This window comes from Melopsittacus undulatus, chromosome Z, assembly GCF_012275295.1.
Source record: "Melopsittacus undulatus isolate bMelUnd1 chromosome Z, bMelUnd1.mat.Z, whole genome shotgun sequence".
In the NCBI taxonomy this organism is placed as follows: domain Eukaryota; kingdom Metazoa; phylum Chordata; class Aves; order Psittaciformes; family Psittaculidae; genus Melopsittacus; species Melopsittacus undulatus.
Genome location: NC_047557.1, coordinates 47,066,323 through 47,073,847, shown reverse-complemented (window position 1 = coordinate 47,073,847; position 7,525 = coordinate 47,066,323).

Sequence of the window (7,525 nt, the reverse complement as noted above, 5' to 3'; positions counted from 1 at the left end):
TCCTTCAGTGTCACTATTTTTGCTCTCAGAAAACAGATGTAGTACTCCAGCTCTGCATGCTAGGTATCTGTGCAGTCTAGCAGGGATGGTAATAGTGACCATAACCAACCCTCCAGGTGTAAAGCTGTCAATGACTTGAGCAGAAATCAGTCTCTCCATTCCTAAAACATGGATTAAGAAAATGTCGTATTCCTATACTGAAGTCAGGCTTTGCTAGAAAACACCTGAAATGAAATAACAAGGAATAAAAGTTTCCTTCGAATACTTGAGACATTTCAGCAAGACACAGAAGCACAAATACTTAAGGAACACACAGCTTTGAGGCCAATATTTCCCTTTCATATTTTGATGCAAATCAAAAACGATGTTCTTGATACCGTTTGTGCTTCAGTGCTCCATAACTAAGAGCTAACTTAGTGAGCTATTAAGAATTATACATCAAACTTTATAAAGTCACTTTTTGGTTGAAACTGTCTGAATGGGCTGCATTCTTTCCCCTGTGGCACAGATGCACAGCACTTATGCTCAACAGAGCTCTACCGCAGGAAATAAACCTAATCTATGTGCTTTTTGATTACCTCATCCTATGCAAACTGTAAGACAGGCACCTATGGAAAGGTGAGAGTTTTCCCTAGTGAAGTTCAGTTCCAGTTTGCTTACCAAATGGCTGTAACTGTAGGAATCTTTTCATGTTTTATTTAATAATCTACCTAACAAATTAAATCATTCTCTGGAAACCATAAATTTGCAAATTGAGGCTGTGGGCTATGTTCAGCAAAGACAGGAACAGAACTGATGCTGCAGTGATTTTTAAATACTTGATCCCTAGAATAGGATCAATAGGTTTATGTTACGCTCTGCAGCTGCTGATACAGTGTGCTGGAAATCCTTGGTTGCTCAGACTGGGAGTGCAAAACACCTGCATCACAGAGCCACAAAAAGCAAACAGTGAGCACCTAAAGCATGTGTGATGTCATCCTACTACAGGGGCTAAATCAGAGTCAGGGCTGCCAGCATCCACCATCCCAAACCCTCTTCTGAAAACCAGTTCAACCTAGTGTCTCTTGGTGCAACACTGAAATTACTTACAGTACAGAAAGTAGTGCAAGAGCTAAACGTAAGAATAAAACCGGGGACACTGAAAACCTAAACTGTGCACCTTGCTCCAGAGGATATTTCCATGCATGATGTAAGAGATGTTAAGCACAACACCAGGACATGGACCTGCCTGGTTCCCTTACCAGCAGGCTACTCTTATGCACCTCTTGAATTCCCTCACTAACTCTCATTCTTGTTCTCATTTAAATATTGATGTCAAAGGACTTTTGGTAACAAAAAATCACTTTTTCATCTCGATTCACTGAGTCAGCTGACTGCAAGAGCCAGAACTGAGGCAAAGTGGGGGTGAATACCACTTTCTGTAGAGAGACCACAGCCCTCTGGCTGACTTGGACATGCTTTGGAGAGGAACTGCAGGCTGCTCTTGACTCTGGAGACTGTTCTTTAGGTGTATGAAACTGCTCCTGTGCAGTGAGCAGGAATGCCGCGCAATGCCAGGTATCTCTGTCTGCTGACACATCCTTTAAAACACCTGGGATGCCAGCTGAATGCAGACCTGCAGTCGGAGGAGCTAATTTCACAAAAGCAGAGCATTCGGTAATTACAAGTAATACAGGATTAGCTATGTATGTCTGCTTAAGAACATGAAAAGGACATGATCTGGAGGCAAGAAGGAGAGCAGAAATCAGATTTCACAAACCAGCCTTGCATTTTACAAGGCAGTGAGCAGCCCGGGCATGGGACTCGCCGTATTTAATAGGTAAAATGAAAGAGAACTGTTTAATGAGACTTCATACAGCAGTGCTCTCAAATAATTATGGGGTACTCCTGGCTGCCAGAAAGATGTGTTTTAACTTGTACTTTGGCCTCTCTCACATGGCATGTTGGTATACTTCTGTCTTGACAAGCTCTCTTGCTTTACTGTCTTGGAGCCAAACCAACCTGTGGTGCAAGGAGGTTCAATTCCAGATCAGCCATCTCAGTGATGGATTTGGCATCCTTTGCTTGAAATTATTCTTTTCTCAGGCCTGCTCTTGCACAGCCCTGAGCACTGGCTTCTCAGTGATTGTAATGCAAGCTGAAAATCCTCAGCCTTTTTTAGGATTGGACTTGAAATAATTAAGGTGCTCTGAAACCACCAGCCTGACCTGACGAGTAGGTTTCCTCCTCCTAATTTCAGGCTTGGATATTAATTTTTTGCTGATGATCAGATTATTGACTATGTTAGTAAGATTTTCCACAATCCTGTGTATACAAACAAACCAGTTGTGCTTTTGGAAAGCATAAGTAAAGGTTGTCACAGCTGTTACAAAACTATTTGCTTTTTAGGCATAAGAATACAATGTAATGTTTTATAGGAATATTTATATATTTATTATAGGAAAGGCTATAGAAAAGGGTTCCTGTAATCATGCAACACTGGGCACAACCAACTTCTGGCAGTGCTTGCACCCACCCGCTAATCCAAAGAGTTTGAAATGTGTGGAGATGCTCATAGAATAAAATGTTCCTACAACATAGTACCCATGACAAACTGGCTTTCCCAATGCATTTGCTGACTTCATTACTGCAGACTGCATGTAAGTGGTGTTATAATAATGTACCTGTAATAGAATCTAGTATGCTTACAATATGCTAAGTATATTCTGAGCTCACGTGGAAAACTGCTTCCCTGAGAGGAGACCTGGCAGCTTGCACCAAGCCAGGAAAAAAGCAGGTATACTGTTAAATGCTTAGCTTTTGTAGAAAGACCATTTAATTGATAGTAATAAAAATATTAATTGTATACCTTTTTGTACTGTGTAACTTTCACAATTTAAATGCCTTTGTTCAGTGGTGGGAACATAACTGAACAAATAGTTAGCTAGCCAATACTTTTCTCTCTGCTTGTCTGACAATCTACAAGTTAGTGAGGGTTAATAATAGGCTAATTCAAGCCACAATTGATGCCAACATCACTATAGGTACCAATTGTTACAGAAGGGTGGGAAAAAGTGGCTGGGATACTTTTTTATCCATATCAGGGATCTCAGTAAATTAAAGTGAGATTTGCTGCAGGTTAATATACTACTGAAAACAAAACCAAAATCAATTCCAAAAAAACACCAAACTTCAAAACAGACAGGAAAGAGGATAAGTCTGCATTACTCTCATGGTACTAAAAGCTTGGAAGGTTGCCATAAAAGAAGTGGGAAATTTCTGGGAATCACAACTGGCACAATGACTGGTTGCTACCCGCCTCTCCGGACTTTCTTCTGCTCAGGGGCACATTAGAATAGGGAAAGAGGTGAGAGGAGGTATTTCAGATTCCCAGCTGCTTTGCATTACAAGTAATTGGCTTCTGTGAGAAATGGTTATTTTGAAGCACTGAAAGGAAGAGTCTTCGTGTGACATTTTGAGGCTTCCCTCCAGGTTATTCCTAAACCAGAGAGCCCTTTGCTAACTGAAATCCATTGCTCTGGGAAGAGCTCCAAGTGGTGAGCACGGAAGCAGCTCTGCAGATGTCCCTGCATTTATGGTTCAGAGCTGCACCAGCACCGTCCAGTTAAAGCTCACCCCCATGCAGTGGGTAATGCCCACTGCTCACGTCTTATTATTCACATACTGAAATGTCAAGAACACGAGTGGGCCTGACCAAGCAGGGCATTGCTCTACTCTGCAGATGAAAGGTTGTGCACTCCAAAGGAGTAAAAGCATGGTTAAGCGTGTGTAGACACTTGTGGCCCCAGTGAGGGGAAACCCTGGTGAAAGCACCAGGACCTGAAAAGCAATACAGGAAGGAAGCCTGTCCGCATGGTGCCTGCATCCCTACAGCAAGCCCCAGCCATCAAACCCCAACCCACCACTACTGCAGTGCTGTCCATCAGCCTCACCACTTTGTGTCCTGCAAGAGCAGGCACCACATGCCACCATGGGGACCGGATGCAGCCAGTGACAATGACCACCACTGCATCCACATCAGCACAGCTACCCCCACACCTGCGGGATCGCTGCAACAGAGCAAGCTAGAAAATCTACAGTGGAGAAGCTGTGTGAAGGTCTTTTATCCGTGCCCTTGGCGAGCTTTCCCGGCAGGGGAAAGAGCAAGTTTTCTGTGATGTTTAACACAGCTGCAGGCACCGTGTAGGTCTTTAAAGTCATCATGATAGTCCATTACTTAAATCTGGATGTTGACATGTGGGACAAACATTGCATGTGAACAAAATCACACCCTTTCCCTGGCAGCTAAATACCCAAATGCATACTGTGTTCATATATAAATATGTATGTCACTGCATGCCTAATAAATAAGTTGAAAACAGATTGGAATGTATGAGATTTTCAATTTTTTCCCTTGCATTATAAGCCTTTAATGAGTGATAATTCAGCACTGAAAGCAAGTAAAAGCTTGTTTTCTAACTTTGACAATTATGAAATGAGGACACAGAACTGGTGCAGCTGGCAGGCAGGCTCCTAGCTCTGAATCCCACTTCTTGCTAGCAGCCCATGTTATTAATCACTGTTATCAACAGATAACCATAGAACAGACAGCACAAGGCAGGGCTGCTGTCCTTGTGCAACTCGGTCTCCTCTGGGATGCTCCAGAGGCAGGCGTATGTTTCCCTTTAGAAAATCGACCATTCGTGACTGAATGGGGGGTTGGGGGGGGGGGGGGGTGTGTGTGACAATGATGGGATACTCTTATCACTGTGATTAGCAGCTTCAGGAAAGGTAGATCTGTATCAGGCTCGGCTGAAATTCAGACATATTTTACCCTGACAGACACCCCCTCGGCTGGGCCAGATGTCTTTGAAGTCACTGGAAAGAGTGGGGACCGACGGCGGCTCCTGAACAGCCCCTTTGATCTCGGCGGCTCTGTCACACGATAAACCTGTTAATGATCTGCGCCTGCAGAAGTTTTCAACACCTTCCGCGGCCGCTCGCACAGAGGCACATCTGCAGGCCGGGCAGCATCTTCCTCCCTCCTCTGAGCGCGGCATGGCTGTGGGTCTCTCAGCAGCACCGCCCGTGCAAGAACCAGGACAAACAGTGCCCGTCAAGGCGCAAAATTCACCTCCTGGATGCCTTTTGGTGCCTTGCAAACGACTTCTGTGCTCCCTGTCCTCACACTGCTCTCATCTTCGCAGACTGCCCTCCTCCACCAGCCATCTTTTCAACTCATGTTTCTGTTTCCTGCGGCCATTTCCCACCCGGGGGTCTTGGCAGCTGAGCTAAAGCCCTGCTCCTGAAAGGGAGATGGATGACTGCAGGGAGAGCGGCAGGAAGGACTGAATGTGATGAGCGACAGTTTCAGGGAGGGTCAAGGGCAATGCGACCTATGAGGGAGGAGTGCCCCAAGTGGGCACCAAGCACAGATATTTGCACATCACCCCCACTGGTGCCCTGAGCCTGCTCTGGGACCCCTTACCCGCTCCTCTGGGACCCCTGTGCATGCCCCTCCCTCCGGGACTGGTCCCCCATCTGCAGCAGGACGTGTCCCATGCAGTAAACACCGCTGTTGAGTGATTTCCCGAGGCTGAGCCTCCTTCCAGGAGGCCACGGCCCCTTTTACAGCGATTACACAGCACCGCAGCGAAGGCTGCTGAACTCTTCACCTATCTGGTCACTCATTTTTACAAATCACGCCACTGCTGCACTTTTGCATGTCACACACCCAGGGACCTGACCAAGGGGCTTGCTTCCAGCATTAAGGAGAATAGAAAGAGGAATCAATATTCTAGAGGCTAAAACAGTCTTCAAAGGCCAGACACTCGGAAGCTGTAAATCAATGCAGCAGTATTCACTGCAGGAAAGCTTATGTCAGTTTAGAATCTGGCTCAAAAACAATTCAAATCATAGAATCCCAGCAACAAGATGGAAAAGAATGAATAGATCATCTCCTCTACCCCTCGGGGCAGGGCCATCAGGCTATACTGAGTGCTTTGTGCTGTGGTCAGTAGCTGGTTCAGGCTCTGCTCAGGCTTTCCATTTCTGTTTTCCTTGTGCTTCTGTTCTTTGACAAATGTATTTTGAGTGAATAATTTATGCTTGGGATATTTAAAGAACAGAAACTTAAATCCTCTATTTACTGAATTCAAGCAGAGCTAGCCTGGAAGGAAACAGCTGCAACGCCTCATCTCCCATTGCCTCCTCTCTGCTAACCTGCTCAGGACCTTCACTCCAGCCCAAGAAGAGCATCCTCCCTAGGGGAAGCTGTTAGAAGAGTAGCCAAAATCGTTCATAAATTACAGTGTTTAAAATTGATTGCTCAACATGTTAGGGGTCCAGGTGTGCTACAATATGTTTTGATTTCTTGCATGTTTCGCAGCAAAGACGAAAGACGTGTCATATACTAAAAAAAAGAGAACCATTCCTGCAAGTTCACGTTGTCAACTCTTGCAGCTCAAGCCTTGCTTCTCTTTTGAGCATGGACTCCAAATAATGCTGTCTGATGCCATCTGGTGAATCCACAGGGGATGAGTAAACAATACCAAACTGATTTCTCTGCGTACCAAGGAACTTGGCTTGCATTCACATTCCCTTGGAGGTAAATTATTATTATTCTGATCACTAACTCAGATTCCACTAAGAACAGAAGGAAAGGAAGGGAAGTGATAAAGGGACCTCCTTTTGCAGCATGGATGCAGTGAAGATCATGCAGACAAGGTGCAGTAATGAAAACGATATGATAGGGACTGCTCTTTTGATGTGCTGGTGAATCACAAGCCTTGATTTAAGCAAATAGGTCTGCATTTGCTCTGCAGATAAGCGAAGGGAGAAAAGTGTGGGTGAAAAATCTACTGATTTTTAATAAGGATAGGCAGCCTGAGGTACATTTTGTTCTCAGTTAAACTGTCACGTAGTAAAGAAAAAATAAAACAAACTTGAAAATTAGGTGCAGTAGATCTAGAAATGTATAAAATGGGGGTTGTGTCATTTAGCACATACCATACATTCAGAGTATTTCCTCTTGTAGTTAGGTCTCTGTGAACATGCATTTTTCAATCTATTGAAGTTGTGCAATAATTTGACAATGAGAGGGTGCTTTGGCCTTGCAGAGACCTAATAGTGCGTAAATAGGCATGTCCATAGGTGTCCCATCATATAACCAGGCAGCTGCAGAGTTTTCAGAAGGTAACACAGAGCACAGGCATGCGACCACAACTATGCAAGAGCTAATGGATTCATAAGGATAGACAGAAATTAGTTCTTTGTCCCATGCACATTTCCAGGTGAGGCCATGTCTGATTTTTACTTGCCCCGTGGGTTAAGCCATTAGTGTGGTGCTCAGCGGTGAGGCTCTCTCCCAGCACCTGCCTCAGGTCTCCTGAGCATTTGGCACATCACTTGGCCCCCACACCTTGTTTCCTGACCATACTGATTGCATCTCCCTGACATACCCACCATGGGCCACACCTGACCAGCTGCATCTCCTCAGCAAAGCCAGCACACCCGGGACCAACCCAAAATGTGGATGTGCAGAAAG